The sequence below is a fragment of the Salmo salar genome, chromosome ssa16 (assembly GCF_905237065.1).
Source record: "Salmo salar chromosome ssa16, Ssal_v3.1, whole genome shotgun sequence".
In the NCBI taxonomy this organism is placed as follows: domain Eukaryota; kingdom Metazoa; phylum Chordata; class Actinopteri; order Salmoniformes; family Salmonidae; genus Salmo; species Salmo salar.
In genome coordinates, this window is record NC_059457.1 from 8757498 (window position 1) to 8778535 (window position 21038).

The window sequence follows — 21038 nt, forward strand, 5'->3', positions numbered from 1 at the left end:
AAAGCACCGCCAGCATTCAAAAGTGACCAAAACATCAGCCAGGAAGCATAGGAACTGAGAAGTGGTCTGTGGTTACCACCTGCAGAACCACTCCTTTATTGGGGGTGTCTTGCTAATTGCCTATAATTTCCACCTGTTGTCTATTCCATTTGCACAACAGCATGTGAAATTTATTGTCAATCAGTGTTGCTTCCTAAGTGGACAGTTTGATTTCACAGAAGTGTGATTGACTTGGAGTTACATTGTGTTGTTTAAGTGTTCCCTTTATTTTTTTGAGCACTATATTTAATCACTAGTTTTTCTTATTCCTTTTTCATCGGGTAATTCAGGTAGCATCGGTGTCGGACCTGAACAGAATTGTGAGATATGACGAAACACCAAGGCTGGAAGGTAAGAAGATCTTTTTTTTTTTTTACAAATAAGGCACTATTCATTTTTTGCACTATTATCAATTTGATCTGCAGCCCCAGTTTATATTTAACTGAGAATTCCCATCTGCACTGAGTCAACCAAACCTGCATTGTGACTCAACTAATGTTGGGTTTAATTAACATTGAGGCAGTACTCTAACCGTACAACAACATCTCTATGCTCTATTTACACCGCAGACAATATGTCGGTGTTGTCTGAAGCAGACGTGACACGTCTGTCTGAGCAGACCAATGGTTTCCCTCTGCCCATCTCCACGCCAGTTCAGTTCAACAACAACAACGATGCGGGGGACGCTGGCTACTCACCCAGGTCCACGCTTCAAAGGTAACCCACTTTGAACAGTGTCTTTCTCACACCCACACACCCTGACCAACAACAACACACAGACCTGTTCTCAATATGACCTCCACTGATACATACTCTCTCTCACACCTGCACAACTATAAGACCACATCCATAACCCATAACCCCAGGCACAGCTGTAACCATATCCCTCTCAGCATTCATTCCACACATCTATCTGAACATCCCAGTAGTTTTCTCCCACTCGACAACCCTCCTCCCCCCCTCATTATGTGCACACAATAACCCCTCCATTCAATAGCAGCCTTTCCCCTGGGAACCAAGCTCCCTTTACCTCTCATTAGAACCGAACACTGTAACTCTATCACTTCAGTGAGGGCCTCTATAATGGTTAGGCATAAGATCACCTTCACTGGGGTACAGATGAGGTAGGGCAGTACAAAGTAAAGTAAGGCAGTACAACATGCTAGGCTAAACCTCCACAGGGAGAAAGTGACAGAGTTGTGATACCACAGTGTTGCGCTCAGTTCCATTTGAAATACTGTAACTGACGTTTAGCCTACAACACATGCAATGCGTTTTTGCATTGTTTACTGAATTCTCGCTAACAATATTTTGAGTAATAAATGGTGACAGAAAAGGTGCCTTGACTAACCTTTGACCCCTCCACAATGTTATAAGGGGGGTAAGAGAACTAGACCTGTATAAGAATGGTCAGTGACCCTGATGCCCTTGTCGAGCCCTCGACTTCCAGGGAGACCCTACCCAGACTGCCCCTAACTGCTGCTAGACGTCAGGGACCGAGAGCAGTACGACCAGCGTCACATCATCAGCGGGAGTGGGACCATAAAAGTACAAAAAATATCATTCTGACCATATAAATAGAATTCTAGACATGAAATGAATGGAATTCTGACCCTAGAAATTAAATGTATTCTGATTTTGACACCAACGAAGGGCTTTGTTGATGCAGTGTATACTTCATCACATGGAAATTATATCCAATCATCAGAATTACAAATGATTGTGATTTTGTAATGTCATCTTTAGAATTGAAATGATATTGGACCAGGACTACGTGACCAGACCAGCAAATTCTAGCGGTATTTATGGAGTGTACAAACATTAAGAACACCTGCTCTTTCCATGACATAGACTGACCAGGTCAATCCAGGTGAACGCTATGATCCCATATTGATGTCAGTTGGGGTCAACATGGGCCAGCATCCTTGTGGAACGCTTTCAACACCTTGTAGAGTCCATGCACCGACAAATTGAGGCTGTTCTGAGGGCAAAAGGGTGGGTGCATCTCAATATCAGGAAGGTGTTCCTAATGTTTGGTATTCTTAGTGTATAGGACTGGTTATTACCTGTTTGTCCCTGATGGTATTTGTTTTTGTTCATTTTTCTATGTAATTTTCTAATATCTCTATTTTCTCCTTAGCATACAATTACCCAATCACAACCCTGTTGCGAACAATGAATCCCTACAGCAAGGAAGTGCTGGATTATGTATCCTTCCACTGAAACAACTAACATCATATTATTATTTCCTAACTCACATTCAATCTGAATTCTGTACACTAGTAAAATATCCACTGACATGTTTGCCTCACTGTAAGGTAATTAATGGGATCCCCTTAACCCTAATCGTGTGCAGAAAAATGTCTCGGGTAAGATCATCGTGTATGATGAGGATGAGAGTAGATGGATATAGAAAAGTTGATAAAACTGGGGAGAATTAGCCCTTCTGTTGCATTGTGTAGTAACTAACAATTTACCAGTAGATGGCAATAACATGTAGAACAAACAGAGTAGGGGTCCTGCAAGTTACATATCATTGATGTGAGATTGTGTGTGTTTCTCTTTCCCAGGCCGATTCAACAGCCGCATGTCCACCAGCAGTGCCCACTCCAAAGCATCCAGTGCTCGGATGAGTCGACAGGAATCATCTCTGGCCGGCTCTGAAAGTGCCAGATCCCAGGGCAGCCGACCATGGAAATAACCCTCAGCCTTATTCACCACCCAACTCCATTAAAGTCGACTTATTTCATTACCACGGCCCCTGTGCCACTTTGTGAAAGGGTGACCCACCTACCCCTTAATACCAGGGATACTCAACTCCTGTCCTCAAGGGCCCAAATCCTGCTCATTGATTGATTGATTGATTGATCATCAACACAATGTCCTTAGTAGCCCAGTGCGCATACCTGGTCTCCCAGGTCTAATTCGGCCCTCCAAGGACGGAGTTGTTCACCCTTGTCCATTGTCGTTGGGCCAGTAAAAGGTTCTGTTGTAGAATGGCTTTGTAGGTTGATTTTAATGTCATTTCTACCAATCAGTTGTTTTTTAGTAAATTTGACTTTGTCGCTATTAGGTTCTAAATATCAGAGTAAGAAATTGATGGAAACTATAAAAGCTCCAACCAAGTTTATTCACCAAAAGGATCGAAGAGTTGAACAGACAAACACATTTCCACAATGTTCTTCGGCTTGCAAGCCTTCCCCTTTTTCCTCCAAACATAACGATGATCATTATGGCCAAACAGTTATATTTTTGTTTCATCAGACCAGTGGACATTTCTCCAAAAAGTACGATCTTTGTCCCCATGTGCAGCTGCAAACCGTAGTCTGGCTTTTTATGGCAGTTTTGGAGCAGTGGCTTCTTCCTTGCTGAGCGGCCTTTCAGGTTATGTCGATATAGGACTCGTTTTACTGTGGATATAGATACTTTTGTACCTGTTTCCTCCAGCATCTTCACAGGGTCCTTTGCTGTTGTTCTGGGATTGATTTGCACTTTTCGCACCAAAGTACGTTCATCTCTAGAAGACAGAATGCGTCTCCTTCCTGAGCGGTATGACGGCTGCGTGGTCCCGCGGTGTTTACTATTGTTTGTACAGATGAACGTGGTACCTTCAGGTGTTTGGAAATTGCTCCTAAGAATAAACCAGACTTGTGGAAGTCAAAAAAAAAAAATCTGAGGTCTTGCCTGATTTCTTTTGATTTTCCCATGATGTCATGCAAAAAGGCACTGAGTTTGAAGGTAGGCCTTGAAATACATCCACAGGTACACCTCCAATTGACTCAAACTATATCAGTTAGCCTAACAGAAGCTTCTAAATCCATTACATCATTTTCTGGAATTTTCCAAGCTGTTTAAAGGCACAGTCAACTTAATGTATGTAAACTTCTGACCCACTGGAATTGGGCTACAGTGAATTATAAGTGAAATAATGTGTCTGTAAACAATTGTTGGAAAAATTACTTGTGTCATGCACAAAGTAGATGTCCTAACCAACTTGCCAAAACTATAGTTTGTTAACAAGAAATTTGTGGAGTGGTTGAAAAACGAGTTTTATCTGACTTCAACTGTATATATATCTCAATTTGGGTGGAGTCTCCTTCTCTCTAAACATTACATATTTATTGCTAGGCAGGAAGTTAAGTGGTACTGGCAATGAACTGTTCCTTCTCCCTTAATGTGACCTGACCTCAACCCCCTTCCTCACTAAACCACATCTCTCTATCCTTATCAGTGCCTGTCACGTGACTACCCTTACTTTACTCATTACATTCCAACCTTAATTGGCTCCACCATACATTCCTCCTACAGGTAACCATTAACTTCTGGTGTAGACCCTAGGCCTAGACTATAGCACTCAATATTTCAATAGGATACCTGATAATTAACTATATTCCAAGTTTAGCCAGATCTTATCATCGCACAGTGAATGTGGAAGATGTCATGCGTGAACGTGAAGTAGGAATTGATTGATTTGCTTTGCAGTTTGCACTGAATTATCATTAACTCGTATTTGCTGCTTTCTTAAAATTACTTGTGGCAAGTAAACTCTCTGCATGTGATGCCTATCATTTGCTTTAAGAGATCAGCCATGCTAGCCATTATTTACTGTTATGTAGCTTCCTCATTTAGCCTCATATCACTTGATACCAGGGTCCTAAAGTTAGTCTGATACGCTCCGTTGTGCATTCAAAATAACCACAAGTGATGACTTAAATATTATTTGAAAATATTATTTGAACACTATTTGTGTAAGGACCGACGCTGGAGTCGAGAAGCAGGTACGGGGAGTCAAACATTTAATGAGGAACAGACAAGAAACAAGACAGGAACAGCATCATCACACGGGTAGCAAAACAACATATGAACGTTAATGCGGAAGCAGGGACCAGAGCTGGGGGACAGACAGATATAGGGATGGAAATAACACAGGTGATTGAGTCCAGGTGAGTCCAAGTGATCACTGGTACGCATGACGAGGGAAGCAGGTGTGCATAATGCTGGGGAGCCCGGCGCCCTCGAGCGCCAGGGGGAAGAGCGGGAGCAGGCGTGACAATATGGGATAATGTATTATACACATTGAATAATTGTACATACATATACGTATTGAAATTATCTAAACATATTGGCACAAAGCACATCATTTTAACTTGTAAAATAATATGCACATTTTTATATGATATAACTACAGATGTATATGGTTCTCTGTCTAAGGGAACTGCCTTTTCTTGTTTGGAATATTGTAGTGTTATATGAGGTGAGTGTCTCAAATGCATTGCATGTTTGGGTGTGTTGGCTGACAAGACTGATGGTCTGTACAAGTGGTGAAATATGAAGCATCATCATGGGGGTTTAGGAGGGCATTCTGAGATGGTAGTCATGGTACTCAGAAAGGAGCACCTTGGTATGTCCGATACATGTGAAAATGTGAAATAATATTTGTGCTTTATGACGAAGTGTGTGACCTACACGTTTGAAGAATGTTGACTTAAAGGTATCGTTGGTGGCTGTTCTTGAGATGAAGATAATATATTTCAAAAGTGAATTTAATGTAAAAAAGTGGGCTTTTGATGGATGCAAAACCTTTCTGAGGCTGACGTCTGGCATGTGTGTGAAGTGTTGGAACCAGAAACAAGAAGTCTAATTTCAACTCAAAGCTCCTGACCATGAATACATTAACTTTGGCAGTATTCTACATCGATTAAACTGGCTGATCTCAATTAGTTTGTGTAAATTGAATGTTAAATAAAATGCACAATGTATATTCTGATGCGAACTGGTGATTTTGTTGAGCCTTTTTAATGTCAGCGCTTGAAAAATTTAATTGAACTACACAACATATGATCGAATTAGGTCTCATTTCTATTGGTCATTTTCACAGAGGTGATTTTTAGTGAACTCTTGTTGACTTGTACGTAGGTATCATCACTTGCTTGAGCTAGATACTGCATATCTTTGACAGACAGACAGTACAACTTTGTTTAACAGACATTCACATGACAGTATCACAGAGATACAGTCAGGTCCACCCTTGATAAAGTTGAGCAAAAAAAGACCAAATAAAATAAATAATACAAATACTGAGCTATACTGCATGCTCAAAAATGGTTTCTCAGAGAAAGAGACTTGGTTAACAAGTAATAAAAAAAAAAATTCAAGATAAGGTTCAAATTATTGCTACCCCTATTTTCAGTACTCCAGCGCCCTACCCTTTGCAAGGATAACGACACAGCCTTTTTCTAAAATGTTCTATGAGATTGGAGAACACATTGGGAGTGATCTTAGCCCATTCCCAGTGGTGGGTTTGTCATTGAAAAACAGAAGCATATGCAAAAAAGTACCTCATACCTATGGTAAAAAATGATGGTGGATCTTTGATGTGATGGGGCTATTTTGCTTCCACTGGTCCTGGGGCTCTTGTTTAGGTCAATGGCATCATGAACAGGGCTGTTATCGTGACCATATTACCGCCACACCAGCAGTCAAATTCCACGTGACCATTTAGTCATGGTAACTAGGGTCCTCCAAGCTCTGATGCTGCTGATGGTCTTTAGTAGCCTACCAAACTTGCTAAATGCCTGGTTCTCAACACTCTATTGTCTCTCTAATCATTCTGACATCAATGCAAATGTCATCAAAAATCGAATCAAACACTTAATGAGAGCCCATGAGCTCATGTTGCGCAACATTTCAAAAGGCTATTCAATTGCGTGAGAAAACAGAGTGATGGCCACTATTAAAAAGAGAAAGATCCTATCGGTGTTCTAGGCCTAATATATTTTTTTCTTAACTTTCCTAATATTAAGCACATTGCTTCTCTTTACAACATGAGTATAGCCTACCTGGCTGCCATGAAAATTACCTCGGGAAAAGTGTTTAATTCTTAGGGCTAGGGTCTATTTTCCTGAATTTCCACCTGACTGACGTGCCCAAAGTAAAGTGCCTGTTACTCAGGATATGCATATAATTGGTAGCATTGGATAGAAAACACTTTGAAGTTTGTAGAAATGTTAAAATGATGTATGAGACTATAACACAATTGATATGGCAGGTGAAAATCCAAAGAAAAACCAACCGGAATTTTGTTTTTTTGAGCTCCAAGGCTCATATAATGGAAAGCTATGGGTTCTATGTAATTCCAGCTCCCAGATTGCAATTCTTATGGCTTCCACTAGATCTCAACAGTCTTTGTTCATTGTTTCAGGCTTGTTTCTTCAAAAACGAGAAAGAATTTTGAGTTTTTGTACAGAGTCCCAGTTCAAAATCAGTCTGTCGGCGATACTTTTTTCCGTATGAAATATTATAGAGAGAGTTATTTTCAGGTCTCTCCAGAGATGTTCGATCGGGTTCAAGTCCGGGCTCTGGCTGGGCCACTCAAGGACATTCAGGGACTTGTCCCGAAGCCATTCCTGCATTGTCTTGGTTGTGTGCTTAGGGTCATTGTCCTGTTGGAAGGTGAACCTTCGCTCTGGAGAAGGTTTTCATCAAGTATCTCTCTGTACTTTGTTCCACTCATCTTTCCCATGATCCTGACTGGTCTCCCAGTCCCTGCCGCTGAAAAACATCCCCAGGGCATGATGCTGCCACTACCATGCTTCACCATATGGATGGTGCCAGGTTTCCTCCAGAAGTGACGCTTGACATTCAGGCAAAATAGTTGTTTCATCAGACCAGAGAATCTTGTTTCTCATGGTCTGAGAGTCTGTTAGGTGCCTTTTGGCAAACTCCAAGCGGGCTGTCATGTGCCTTTTACTAAAGGAGTGGCTTCCGTCTGGCCACTCTACCATAAAGGCCTGATTGGTGGAGTGCTGCAGAGATGGTTGTCCTTCTGGAAGGTTCTCCCATCTCCACAGAGGAACCCTGGAGCTCTGACAAATTGACCATTGGTTTCTTGGTTACCTCCCTGACCAAGGCCCTTCTCCCCCGATCGCTCAGTTTGGCCGGGCGGCCAGCTCTAGGAAGAGTCTTGGTGGGTCCAAACTTCTTCAATTTAAGAATTATGGAGGCCACTATGTTCTTGGGGACCTTCAATGCTGCAAACATGTTTTGGAACGCTTCCCCAGATCTGTGCCTTGACACAATCCTGTCTCGGAGCTCTACAGACAATTCCTTCAACCCAATGGCTTGGTTTTTACTCTGACATGCACTGTCAACTGTAGGACCTTTATATAGACAGGTGTGTGCCTTTCCAAATCATGTCCAATCAATTTAATTTACCACAGGTGGACCCCAATCAAGTTGTAGAAACATCTCAAGAATTATCAGGATGCACCTGAGCTCAATTTTGGGTCTGAATACTTATGTAAATAAGGTGTTTCTGTTTTGTTTTTTTGTAATACAAACATTTCTAATAACCTGTTTTCACTTAGTCATTATGGGGTATGTTGTGTATATTGATGGGAAAACCAATATATTTAATCAATTTTAGAATAAGGCTGTAATGTAACAAAATGTGGAAAAAGTCAAGGGGTCTGAATTCTTTCTGAATGCACTGTATGATGGTCATGACACAGCCGTATATGCAGGGAGTTCTGTACATGGTAGCTAGCTCAGTGATGGCCTTCACACCAGGTCATGCTGTAGGTAAAATGTAAAATAAGGTCAACAGACCTGTACAACCTTTGACAATTAAGGCCATGTTCAACAGACAAAACATTTCCTCTATTTGTATACTGAACTTGAGCTGTTCAACAGTTTTACCCTGTTTGATGCTATAAAAGTGCATTATTGCCTCAGGTACAATTATTAGGCATGTCAGACCCTGATCAGTTCCACCCCCTCCTGGTCTCGCATGTTATCCCTGGTGTATTTATCCCTCTGTTTCCTGTCTCTGTGCCGGTTCGTCTTGTATGTTCCATGTCAACCAGCATGTTTTTCCCATGCTCCTGCTTTTTCTATTCTCTTTTACTAGTCCTCCCGGTTTTGACCCTTGCCTGTTTTCTGGACTCTGTACCCGCCTGCCTGACCATTCTGCCTGCCCTGACCTCGAGCCTGCCTGCCACACCGTACCTCCTGGTCTGTGAACTGGTTTTGACCTTTTGCCTGTCCACGACCATTCTCTTGCCTACCCCTTTTGGATGTAATAAATATCAAAGACTCAAACCATCTTCCTCCCGTGTCTGCATCTGGGTCTCGCCTTGTGCCCTTATAAGGCAAATGACTGAGACAGGGTTAAGGGTCAAGGGAAGGTGGGAAGCCTGTCAGACTCACCAGCTCTCTCTGGTCCTTGTAGGGGGTTGCAGTGTAGCAGTAGGGGTACATGAGCCTCTGAGTAGCTGTGGATGTCGATGAAGGCCGTCAGGTTGCCTTGAGACTCGACACGATGGACTTGACCTCAGACTCAGAGTGAGCCTTGGGCCCGAGTAAGTCTCATTGCAGGGGTTACCGCTAGAGCCGGTGGCTAGGGAAACTGAGGGGAATACAACATAACATCAGGCCAGGGACAGTCCAACCAAAACAATGACATGCTTCCATTTTAATTGTAATCCACCATAAAGGAGGAAATCATTTTCTCTCAAAAATAAAAACAGCAAAAATGTATAAGTCAGACAATTAGAAAGGCAACCTTTTCATTTGACAGGTTTGGCTAGTTAATGCAAATTAAACAATGTGTTGAGCACAGGTTTGGTTAGTTCAAGCAATGTAAACAATGTGTTGAGCCCAAGGAAAAAAAATAGTCTCTTGGATTCAACTTGTATGAAGGACTTAGTATCTCATTAGAGCGACATAGTATCTTGTTTGAACGACTTAGTAAAAATAGAAATAAATTGTGTGTGAAATATGTCTATAAGACTGAAGTACTCATGCAACTGAATGATCAGAGACTATAAGAGACTCACTACAAACCCCTTAAAACAGCTTTTGGCTGTAATTTAACAGACTGTGACCGAGGGCATGCACAATGGTGAATTCACCAAAAGAGAACACAGATTACTGATGTGTAAAAACAGCTCCACGCTGGTAATCTGCAGTCCCTAAAATACTGTTTAATTATCTAAATCTCCCCTCTCAAGCGCTTCTTCTCGAGGATGCTTTTAAATAAATATGTTTTGCTTTGCCTTATCATCAAAAGAATTGGTCGTGAAAATTGGATAGCTTCCTTATGTTTCAGTAAACCATTAGCCAACACTTCAAAGATTAAACGAAGTGTCATCTTGAAAGTTTACTATCTCTTAATTTTATTTCAGTGAGTAAATTTATTTTTTCCTTTTATTGTGAAGTGTAAGTGTCACTGTCGTGTGTGTTGGTGGCAGGGAAGTCAGGCGCAGGAGAAACAAACTTCATATACGCGGAGTAGTTTAATAACTTTTAAAACTGACTCCAACAATAGGAATACATAAAAATCTAAATGGGTACACATACCCTTCACACACCTAAGAAAACTAACACGAACACAATAACACCAAACAATCTCAGACAAGGACATGAGGGGAAACAGAGGGTTAAATACACAACAGGTAATGAATGTGATTGGAACCAGGTGTGAAAAGAAACAAGACATAACCAATGGATAATGAAAAATGGATCAGTGATAGCTAGAAGACCGGTGACGTCGACCGCCGAACAACTCGAACAAGGAGGGGCATCGACTTCGGTAGAAGTCGTGACAGTAAGCTATATCAAGTTAAACCTTTCAATTGAAGGCCTATCACAAACTTAATTTTTTATGCGATTCTTGTAGGCTAATAAAAGCATGTAGTCCGTCACAATCTGGTGGTCATTGAACAGAAAGATTTATGCACATTATCATACTGAATAAAGAGATTCTGGCCTCATGAGGGCGCCATCTCACTTTTTACATCAATGCAGCAATCTGGGAGTAGGAACGTCCCTGTGGGTATTCAGAACAGGAATTGCCTTACTACAAAGAGACTTAACTCCCTTAATAATAATAACAATAAGTTATCATAGCAAATGGACTGTAATGACCCTATTGCCTTCATTATACTATTTTTTATATTCTTAGCAGCAAACTGGAGTTTACATTGACTCAAGAGCATGTGGGGAAATTCAAAACAGGGGCTCTGACTGGTAGGAAAGAGACTAGAAGTGAATCACCTTTTGGCGAACCAGGTGCTGCTAACCTGAGCGTACAGGTCACAGTGGTGGGTAGTATATGGGGCTTTGGTGATAAAACGGATGGCACTGTGATAGACTGCATGACTTAGAGTGCATTCAGAGGGCTCTATTAGATGTATATTTCACGTGTAAAGAGTACTAGTTAGTAATATGACAAGGCCCACTGTGGTCAGGAACTTACCTTGAGCACATTCAGGGGGCATCCCTGGTAGCTCTGGCCAATCACGATCTTGCTGACCAGGTTGGGGTTCTTAGCCACCATGTCCTGGAAACTGTAGATCTATTGCGATAGAGCTAGTAAAATAATCTCACATTAGAATCAAAGAGCTCTGAGGACTGGAGTTTTAACACAGGCCTGATAACATTGTTATGACAGTGTTATTATGCAGTCTTATGACAGAGTTATCAAATCAAATGAAATGCTGTTTGTCACATGCTCCGTAGACAACATGTCTAGACTAACAGTTAAATGCATATTTACTGGTTATTTTCCAACAATGCAGAGTTAAAGATAACAGAAAATAGATCATGAAAAATAGAAATAGTGGCACTAGGAATAAATACACAGTGAATAACAAATAAAAATAACATGGCTATATACAGGGAATAGAAAAAAAGATGGCTATATACAGGGAGTACCAGTACCGAGTCAATGTGCAGTCAATGAGGTCATTGAGGTAGCCATATACTGTACATATAAGTAGGGGTAAAGTGACTAGGCAACAGGATAGATAATAGTTGCAGCATCGTAAGTGGTGAGTGTGAAGGTGTGTGTGTTGGGGTGTCAGTATGTGTGTGTGGGTAGAGTCCAGTGTGTGTGCATAGAGTCAGTGCAAGAGAGTTCGTTTCTGCAGTCCTATGACAGTTTTATCTTGCAATCTTATGACAATGTTATGATAGATGTTATAACAGCAGATGCTGAGGATTTCCTGGCTGTGTTATTGAGTACTGACCTGGTATTTGGTGTAGTCATCAGTATTCCGGGCTCAGCGGCATGAGCACTCAGCATCTGCTCCACTCCTCATCCAACATAACCTAAGATAAAAGGGGCAAAAGGTTTCATATCACTGATCAAGAATAATTAGATTGTCAGGGGGATAACTTTGGTGGCATCATAGTCTGTACAGTTATTAACTCGTCATCAAGCTCGAGACCCTGGGTCTCGACCCCGCCCTGTGCAACTGGGTTCTGGACTTCCTGACAGGCCGCCCCCAGGTGGTGAGGGTAGGTAACAACATCTCCACCCTGCTGATCCTCAACACTTGGGCCCCACAAGGGTGCGTTCTCAGTCCTCTCCTGTACTCCTTGTTCACCACCGACTGCGTGGCCATGCACGCCTCCAACTCAATCATCAAGTTCGCCAATGACACTACAGTGGTAGGCTTGATTATCAACAATGACGTGACGGCCTACAGGGAGGAGGTGCGGGCCCTCGGAGTGTGGTGTCAGGAAAATAACCTCACACTCAACGTCAACATAACAAAGGAGATGATCGTGGACTTCAGGAAACAGCAGAGGGAGCAACCCCCTATCCACATTGATGGGACAGCAGTGGAGAGGGTAGAAAGTTTTAAGTTCCTCGGGATACACATCACGGACAAACTGAAATGGTCCAACCACACAGACAGCGTGGTGAAGAAGGCGCAGCAGCGTCTCTTCAACCTCAGGAGGCTGAAGAAATTTGGCTTGTCACCAAAAACTCACAAACTTTTACAGATGCACAATCGTGAGCATCCTGTCGGACTGTATCACCGCCTGGTACGGCAACTGCTCCACCCATAACCGTAAGGCTCTCCAGAGGGTAGTGAGGTCTACACAACGCATCACCGGGGGCAAACTACCTGCCCTTCAGGACACCTACACCACCCGATGTCACAGGAAGGCCAAAAAGATCATCAAGGACAACAACCACCCGAGCCACTGCCTGTTCACCCCGCTATCATCCAGAAGGCGAGGTCAGTACAGGTGCATCAAAGCAGGGACCGAGAGACTGAAAAACAGCTTCTATCTCAAGGCCATCAGAATGTTAAACAACCATCACTAACATTGAGTGGCTGCTGCCAACATACTGACTCAACTCCAGCCACTTAAATAATGGAGAAATTGATGTAATAAATGTATCACTGGCCACTTTAAACAATGCCACTTCATATAATGTTTACATACCCTACATTACTCATCTCATATGTATATACTGTACTCTATACCATCCACTGCATCTTGCCTATGACGTTCTATACCATCACTCATTCATATATATATTTTTTTTATAAGTACATATTCTTATTCATTCCTTTACACTTGTGTGTATAAGGTAATTGTGACATTTTTAGGTTAGATTACTCGTTAGATATTACTGCATTGTCGGAACTAGAAGCACAAGCATTACGCTACACTCGCATAAACTTCTGCTAACCATGTGTATGTGACAAAATAACATTTGATTTGATTTTGATTTACTTTTTGAAGAATAACAATGACTAAAGAATGGCGTAAGAAAGGCAGATGAGCTCTCTTTCCTCAGCCAGCTCAGAAAGTTGTCCACCTTTACCTGCAGGTCCTTGACTGTGACAGAGTAAGAGATGTCCTCGGTCCTCAGGAAGGCCTTGTAGGTCTGCAGGCTGGTGACGGGAACTCTGATGTCCACACACATCCAGCTGGGAAAGAAGAGAGGAGAGGAACATGCAGATGAACTCACAAATCAACACATGGGAAAAGATCAAATGGAGTGATCATACATTATACAGTATGAGAAGGGATCTGCTCTGATAATTCCGTTCTGATTGTTTTCCTCTAAAATTCCTATTTACAGATCTTAATTTGATCACTTTTTTGTTGCTGATCATTTTCATGTGCCGCAGATGAGCTAAGTGATTTACAGAAATTTGTCACGACCGTCGTATGAGTAATTGGACCAAGACTCAGCGTGAGTAGAGTTCCACATTTTAATGATAGTGAAACTTCCAAAACAACAAAGATAACGATCGTGAAATACATAGCGCACATAGGCACTCATACAAAACAATATCCCACCTAGCAGGTGGGAAAAAAGGACACACTAAGTATGATCCCCAATTAGAGGTAACGATATTCAGCTGCCTCTAATTGGGAACCATACACACACACCAACATAGAAATATAATACCTAGAACCCCCCTAGTCACGCCCTGACCTAAAACACCATAGAGAACCCCGAGGGCTCTCTATGGTCAGGGCGTGACAGTACCCCCCCCCCAAAGGTGCGGACTCCGACCGCAAAACCTGAAACTAGATGGGGAGGGTTAGGGTGGACAACTAGCGTCGGTGGCGGCTCCGGTGCGGGACGTAGCAGCTGGGCTGAACGCCGTGCCCGGACTCGGCACCGGCGCAGAGGAAGGCTCCGGCCATGGAGCGGGACTGGACACCGTGCCTGGACTGGGCACCGGCGCAGAGGAAGACTCCGGCCATGGAGCGGGACTGGACACCGTGCCTGGACTGGGCATCGGCGCAGTGGAAGGCTCCGGCCATGGCACCGGTGCAGAAAGCTCCGGGCCGTGGACCGTCACTGGAAGCTCTGGGCCGTGGACCATCGCTGGAAGCACTGGACTGTGAACCGTCGCTTGAAGCTCTGGACTGTGAACCGTCGCTGGAGGTTCCGGGCTGTAGACCGTTGCTGGAGACTCTGGACCGTACACACGCACTGGTGGGCGAGTGCGGGGAGCCGGCACAGGACATACCGGGCTGGGGAGGCGCACTGGAGGCCTGGTGCGTGGAGCTGGCACAGGTTGCACCGGGCTGGTGACACACTCTTCAGGGCGAGTGAGGGGAGCCGGCACAGGATGTAACATGCTGGGGAGACGCTCCTCAGGGCGAGTGCGCTGCAGCATACTCCTTGCCAACATCTCTTTCCGATATCCCTCCTCGAACTGCTCCATCGACTCCCAGACGGTCTCTGGCTCTCTCCTCGGCCGACCGCCCCTTGTGCGCCCCCCAAAAAAAAAACCTTGGGGTTGCCCTTGGGTTGTTTGTGGCCACGGACCCCGGCGTCGTTGCTTTCCTCCTTTACTCCTCGGCGACTCCTGCCAAGGAAGGGTCTCGCATCCAACTAGTATCTCTTCCCATGACCAACTCTCCTTCACCTCCTGGGCACGCTGCTTGGTCCTGACTAGGTGGGATATTCTGTCACGACCGTCGTATGAATAATTGAACCAAGGCGCTGCGTGAGTAGAGTTCCACATTTTAATGATAGTGAAACTTCCAAAACAACAAAGATATAACGATCATGAAATACGTAGCGCACATAGGCACTCATACAAAACAATATCCCACCTAGCAGGTGGGGGAAAAAACACACTAAGTATGATCCCCAATTAGAGGTAACGATATTCAGCTGCCTCTAATTGGGAACCATACACACACACCAACATAGAAATATAATACCTAGAAACCTCCCTAGTCACGCCCTGACCTAAAACACCATGGAGAACCCCGAGGGTTCATTGAAATCTTGCACTAACATACAGATATATTAACAGTATTCCACTTTTCATGCAGCTTCATTTTGACCAGCTAATAACCTAGCCACCGATCAAGCAACATTATGGACTAAACGTTGAAATCCTGTTGCTGCAGGATTATTTTGCAGCGACAATACAGGTCAAATTAAGATCCTACATCTGTATAAGAAGTATAATAGTCATATTATGTCATAGTATGATCACTGTTATTATGCCCCACCTCGAGATCTTTAATCTCAGCCAGGTCCTTCAGGAGAGAGTGCTGGAGCTCATCCTTCCAAGTGATCTGAAGCACCTGGTGCCTGTAAAGATATTACAATGATGATGTTATCATCCCTAATAATTCTAATAAAGAGATGGGGGAAACATAAAAAGAGAAAGGGTGACAATCAACACACCATATGTCATTACCCTTTTCTCAGCTACCACTGCTGTAGCAAACAAGGGATAATAATTTTATCAGTCAATCAAAATGTATTTATAAAGCACTTTTTACATCAGCAGCTGTCACAAAGTGTTTTCTTTTCCATACTTTGTGATGATCACTCACCCCTCAAAATGTCTCCTTGTCGATAACGGCCACAAACAGCATAGTCAAGATGAGCAGCCCCTTTCATCGTAATTAATAGAGTGTAGCCACACACCTTGCCCACCACCTTTGACCTTGGTTAGTTACAGTAAGTTGATGTTTTCTCTTCAGGTGTTTTCTCCTGCTGTTCTGTTTCCCACACCAACTCTGATGTAACACTAATGGTGAGTATTTCTTGAGCAGATACCGAGAAGGACAATGAGAATGGACCAGATTTTCTGTTTTTCCCTTACTGTTCCATTTGCTTAGTTAGCCTGTGTTTGTATTCTGTACTGTAAAAGATATGCCCCCAAGGGTTGTCGCAACCCTTTTTGAGGACTGAGTCTGAGTCCTTTTGACTATTACGGTACTCACATTTGAAAAAAATTAAACAGACAAGGAATAAGTGAACTCAATGACTTACATCAAACATAATTTTGTTATGTATTGTTTAAGAATGATTGTGTTTTATTGTGTTTATATTTTACATGCCCCACATGTCCTATATGTCTCCTTTAAAGACATTAATCTGTCAGAGATTATTTGCCATTTATCAAACACTCTAACTATATTCAAATCACCATACCTGTACATTCAACCTGGTCAAGCCAAAAGCCTTGGAGACAGAGAGACACCAAAACTGCTTTAGAAGCCATATCACTCCCTAGAAATATTTGCCATGTCAATATTTCCCACACCCACAGGGCACTTCTTTCATTTAGAAGACATTTTAAAACATGTTTTTGCATTTTCTCATTTTGTTATGTTACTAAAGTCCTTTAGTTTTAACATACAATTTACACTACATGACCAAAAGTATGTGGACACCTGCTCGTCGAATCATGGTCATTAATATAGAGTTGGTCCCCCCTTTGCTGCTATAATAGCCTACACCCTTCTAGGAAGGCTTTCCACTAGATGTTGGAACATTTCTGCCGGGACTTGCTTCCATTCAGCCACAAGAGCATTAGTGAGGTCAGGCACTGATGTTGGGCAATTAGGCCTGGCTCGCAGTTGGCGTTCCAATTCATCCCAGAGATTTTCGATGGGGTTGAGGTCAGGACTCTGTGCAGACCAGTCAAATTCTTCCACACTGATCTCGACAAACCCTTTCTGTATGGACCTCGCTTTGTGCACGGGGGCATTGTCATGCTGAAACAGGAAAAGGCCTTACCCAAACTGTTGCCACAAAGTTGGAAGCAAGAATTGTCTAGAATGTCATTGTGTGCTGTAGTGTTAAGATTTCCCTTCACTGGAACTAAGGGGCCTAGCCCGAACCATGAAAAACAGCCCCAGACCATTAGTCCATCTCCACCAAACTTTACAGTTGGCACTATGCATTTGGGCAGATGGAGTTCTCCTGGCATCTGCCAAACCTAGATTTGTCCATCGGACTTCAGCACTCAGGTGTCCCGTTCTGTGATCTTGTGTGGCCTACCACTTTGTGGCTGAGCCGTTGTTGCTCCTAGACATTTCCACTTCACAATAACAGCACTTACATTTGACCGGAGCAGCTCTAGCAGGGAAGAAATATGACGAACTGACTTGTTGCAAAGGTGGCATCCTAGGTTGCCATTCTACAGCCAATGTTTTTGTCTATGGAGATTGCATGGCTGTGTGCTCAATTTTATACACCTGTTAGCAACGGTTGTGGCTAAACTAGTCAAATCCACTAATTTGAAGGGGTGTCCACATACTTTGTATATACTGTGTAGTGTATATAGCTAATAAGCTTGTGTATGCGGTGCGGCACCAGAATTAAAATAAAAACACGTCATACCTTTTTGTAGTTAATAAATGTAATGTGAAACTATAGTATCCTTAACTAGCATTGAAAAGGTTAATCCATTCTTCTCTAATTAAAAATCAAATTTTTCCTTCGAAGGTGTATTATTACGTATATTATTACGCTAATGTCGGGAAGGTTGATCTCCTGGGCCACGGCTGTTTGGGAGCAACAATCCACCCTTTGTTGTCATCTGGAGGAATTCATGGCGGAGGTGAGGAAGGTATTCGAGTCTCCGGTATCCGGGAGAGAGGCGGCCAGTAAACTTCTTGATTTACGTCAAAACTCCCGTAGTGTGGCAGACTACGCGGTTGATTTTCGCACGTTGGCCGCCGAGAGTGCCTGGATTCCGGAGTCTCTCTTCGATACCTTTCTTCACGGATTATCCGAGGTGGTAAAAGATAAGCTAGCTGCTCGGGAATTGCCGGTGGATCTTGACTCCCTCATCGCCCTAACCATTAATATTGATGAACGCTTAAGGGAACGCAGGAGTGAGAGAAGGTCTGGCCTCGGGCACCCTCGTTCACCCGCTATGGCTCGCTCACCTTCGAAGGAATCCGGACATTCCCGAAGGCAGTTTTCCTGAGAGGATCCGAAGCCACTCGAGTTCCCTCGTAAATTATCTACGACGGGTGAGTTTGATTCTCCTGAGCCTATGCAATTGGGAAGAGCTAGGTTATCGGTTGGGGAATGCTCACATAGGCTGAATTCCAACTGTTGTCTGTACTGTGGAGGGGCAGGACATTGCATAGCTACCTGCCCTGTTAGGAAACCCTTGTCTCTGGTGGATACAAGTACTTTGGTGAGTCAGACTGGGAGTTCCCTAATTCCCATCACCCGCACACCTTTCTTTGTGCTTGTGCTGTGGGGAGACCAATCTAAGTCTCTCCGAGTGCTTGACTCTGGGGCAGATGAAAGTTTTATGGATGCTACTATTGCTTCTGAGCTAGGTATTCCCATTCAACCTCTCTCGTTTCCCATGGATGCTAGGGCACTGGACGGCCGCTCAATAGGGGAAGTCACCCATTGTACTGTGCCCATTCAAATATGGATTTCCGGTAACCACAGTAAGACCATTACAGTTCCTCCTCATTGCATCTCCCCATGTTCCTGTTGTCTTTGGGTTTTCCTGGCTCCAAAAACATAACCCTGTTATTGACTGGACCACAAGTTCCATCATGGGTTGGAGCCCATTTTGCCATTCCCACTGTCTTCAAGCAGCACAACCTTCCCCCAGACGTCTTCCTCAGGACGTCAGCAAGGCTTTGGATGTTTCTGTCATGCCCACTGAGTACCATGACTTGAAGTTTTCAGTAAGGCACGTGCAACTTCTCCACCCCCGCACCGTCCTTATGATTGTGCCATTGATCTTCTCCCAGGCACCACACCACCTCGGGGCCGGCTATATTCTCTATACGGGCCGGAGACCAAGGCTATGGAGGAGTACATAGAGGAGTCTCTGGCTACTGGGGCCATCCGTCCGTCTGCATCTCCTGCCGGTGCAGGGTTTTTCTTTGTGGAGAAGAAGGACAAGACCCTGCGTCCGTGCATTGACTACCGGGGACTGAATGACATTACTGTCAAAAATCGTTACCCCCTACCACTCCTCTCCTCTGCTTTTGAACCTCTCCAGGGGCCCACCATTTTTTCCAAGTTGGACCTTCGGAATGCCTACCACCTGGTTCAGATACGCGAAGGGGATGAGTGGAAGACAGCCTTCAACACATCCAGCGGACATTATGAGTATCAGGTTATGCCGTTGTCTTTCAGGCTTTGGTAAACGATGTGCTCCGGGACATGCTCAACCGTTTTGTGTTTGTCTACCTTGACGACGTCCTGTTTTTTTTCCCGGCCTGCCCAAGAACATGCTCTTCACGTCAGGCAGGTCCTTCAGTGCCTCCTGGAGAACCAACTGTCCGTGAAAGCCGAGAAGTGTGAGTTCCACCGCTCTACAATCACATTTCTGGGATATGTCATTGCCCAGGGTAATGTCCAGATGGATCCTGGAAAGGTGAAACCTACGTCCAGGGTGCAGTTGCAATGTTTCCTAGGATTTGCAAACTTCTTCCGCCGTTTCATTCGGGGTTACAGCATCCTGGCGGCCCCCCTCTCAGAACTCACTTCTCCCAAAGTACCGTTCAAATGGTCTCCTGCTGTCAACAAAACCTTTGTCGATCTGAAGCATCAGTTCACAACAGCACCCATCCTCATCCATCCAGACCCGTCGCGTCAATTTGTGGTTGAGGTGGATGCATCTGATGTTGGAGTGGGGGCCATCCTGTCCCAGCGATCTTCCCAGGACCAAAAGCTTCATCCCTGTGCCTTCCTGTCCCATCGTCTCAATTCTGCAGAGAGGAACTACAACATAGGCAACTGAGAACTCCTGGCGGTCAAGATGGCATTGGAAGAGTGGAGGCACTGGCTGGAAGGAGCAGAAAAGCCATTCTTGGTCTGGACCGACCATAAAAATCTGGAATATCTCCGTTCAGTCAAGCGCCTTAACTCCAGGCAGGCCCGGTGGGCTCTGTTGTTTACCAGATTCAACTTCACCATTTCCTACTGCGCAGGGTCCAAAAATGTGAAGCCTGACACTCTCTCACGCTTACACAGTTCCTCTGCCACACCCTCGACCTCCGAAACCATTGTCCATTCAAACAGTTTTAGAAACTTTAGAGTGTTTTCTATCCAAATCTACTAATAATATGCATATTCTCGTTTTTGGGCAAGAGTAGTAACCAGTTTAAATCGGGTAAGTTTTTTATCCGGCCGTGAAAATACTGCCCCCTAGCTCAGACAGGTTAAGTAAAAATACTTTTAAGTACTACTTAAGTCATTTTTTAGGGTATCTGTACTTTACTTTACTATTGATATTTATGACTACTTTACTTCTACTTCACTGCATTCCTGAAGAAAATATTGTACTTTTCACTCCATACATTTTCCCTGACAACCAAAAGTATACTCATTACATTTTGAATGCTTAACAGGACAGGAAAATTGTCAAATTCACAAACTTATCAAGAGAACACATTTACGTCATTTAGCAGACGGTCTTATCCAGAGCGACTTACAG

At 43.7% G+C, this 21038-nt stretch overlaps 1 long non-coding RNA gene and 1 pseudogene across 1 annotated transcript; one reads left to right on the forward strand and one right to left on the reverse strand.

Moving 5' to 3' along the window:
* Nucleotides 1-413: 413 nt before the first annotated feature.
* Nucleotides 414-2840, forward strand: LOC106573158 (centrosomal protein of 41 kDa-like; annotated as a pseudogene).
* Nucleotides 2841-9132: 6292 nt separating this feature from the next.
* Nucleotides 9133-15904, reverse strand: LOC106573159 (uncharacterized). Its single transcript, XR_001321278.2, has 5 exons — nt 15832-15904; nt 13667-13772; nt 12069-12150; nt 11297-11409; nt 9133-9445 (listed from the first exon to the last, which is right to left on the reverse strand). It is a non-coding gene; the product is annotated as an uncharacterized lncRNA (long non-coding RNA).
* Nucleotides 15905-21038: the final 5134 nt, after the last annotated feature.